This window comes from Tenrec ecaudatus, chromosome 1 (genome assembly GCF_050624435.1).
Source record: "Tenrec ecaudatus isolate mTenEca1 chromosome 1, mTenEca1.hap1, whole genome shotgun sequence".
NCBI classification, from domain to species: Eukaryota; Metazoa; Chordata; class Mammalia; order Afrosoricida; family Tenrecidae; genus Tenrec; species Tenrec ecaudatus.
Genome location: NC_134530.1, coordinates 150,924,793 through 150,926,592, shown reverse-complemented (window position 1 = coordinate 150,926,592; position 1,800 = coordinate 150,924,793). Strand labels below are relative to the sequence as shown.

The 1,800-nt window shown below is 56.1% G+C and overlaps 1 pseudogene; it reads left to right on the top strand.

Annotated features, from left to right (window-relative positions):
* Nucleotides 1-457: 457 nt before the first annotated feature.
* Nucleotides 458-1,543, top strand: LOC142437010 (fructose-bisphosphate aldolase A pseudogene; annotated as a pseudogene).
* The last annotated feature ends 257 nt before the right edge of the window (nt 1,544-1,800 follow it).

Sequence of the window (1,800 nt, the reverse complement as noted above, 5' to 3'; positions counted from 1 at the left end):
CATTTGTTTCGATTTCTCCTATGTTTCGATGACAATAATAATCTGACAACTATTATAATTCAATAGTTATACAATAATCTGTTAAGTACTTTACTATAATCTACTGAGAGCGTTCGGTACTTCATGGCCTGAAAGGTACTTCAATGCACATTGATCCATTTGGTTTTCACAAATGGCCAGTCCGGGTGAGGAAAGGAAAGGACATACCCACTTTAAAGAATAAGAAACGGAACCTCAGAGAGTTTAACTGTCTACTCTACGTTCGTTCCTGCTGTCAGGAGGGCCCGCTCCCTGGTCAAGGACATGCTGGCTGGTGACACAGAAGTTGAGCATAAACGAGGGGCTCTTCAATGAGATGGATTGGCCGCGAGGCTGCTACACGGGGCTCAAACACAACCATTGTGGGGGGCACCCACCGGCTGCCGCTCCTTCAGCCTCTAGGAAGGAACTTGCCACCATGCCATACCCATACCCACGGCTCACCCCGGAGCAGAAGGAGCTGTGAGACATTGCCCATCGCATTGTGGCTCTGGGCAAGGGCATCCTGGCTGCAGATGAGTCCACCGTAAGCATTGTGAAGTGGCTGCAGTTCATTGGGACCGAAGAGAACCGCTGCTTTTACCGCCAGCTGCTGCTGCTGCCCACTGATGACGGGGTTAACCCCTGCATTGGGGCATCACCCTCTTCCACGAGACTCTGCCAGAAGGAGGACGACTGGCATCCCTTCCCCCAAGTTATCAAATCCAAGGGCGGGATCGTGGGCATCAAGGTCAACAAGGGTGCGGTGCCCCTGGCAGGAACGAACGGCGAGACCACCACCCAAGGGCTGGACAGGCTGTCTGAACGCTGTGCCCAGTACAGGAAAGATGGCGTTGACTTTGCCAAGTGGCGCTGTGTGCTGAAGATTGGTGAACATACCCCTTCAGCCCTCACCATCATGGAAAATGCCAACATGCTGGCCCGTTCTGCCAGCATCTGCCAACATAATGGCATCGTGCCCACTGTGGAGCCCGAGATCTTCCGCGATGGTGACCATCACCTGAAGCGCTGCCAGTATGTCACGGAGAAGGTGCAGGCTGCCGTCTACAAGGCCCTGAGTGACCCCCCACACCTACCTGGAAGGCACCTTGCTGAAGCCCAGTATGGTCACCCCCGGCCATGCCTGCACACAGAAGTTTTCCCACGAGGAGATTGCCATGGCAACCGTCACTGCACTGCACTGCACCATGCCCCCTGCTGTTACCGGGGGTCACCTTCCTGTCTGGAGGCCAGAGTGAGGAGGAGGCGTCCATCAACCTCAACGCCATCAACAACTGCCCCCTGCTGAAGCCATGGGGCCTGACCTTCTCCTACGGGCGAGCCCTGCAGGCATCTGCCCTGAAGACCTGGGGGCGGGGGCAAGAAGGAGAACCTGAAGGCAGCCCAGGAGTCCATCAAGCAAGCCCTGGCCAACAGCCTCGCCTGCCAAGGGATGTACACTGCAAGCGGTCAAGCTGGGGCTGCAGCCAGCATGTCCCTCTTTGTCTCTAACCCTGCCTACTAAGTAGAGGTGGTGTGAGGCTGCCCCCTCCACACTCCGGGCCCCCTCCCCCTCCCATGCCCACCTCTTGATGGGAGGGCACCACCTGGGCGCCAAGCCATGCTTTCCCCTCACTCTCGCCACCCTTGTGACAGTGGTGTGTGGTGTTGTCTGTGTATGCTAACTCCATCGCCCTTTCCAGCTCACTGCCAATAAACAATGTAAGTTTAAGGGGGACGGGGAAGCAATTGTGCAGATAGCACAGGCTCGGGCAGTGTTTC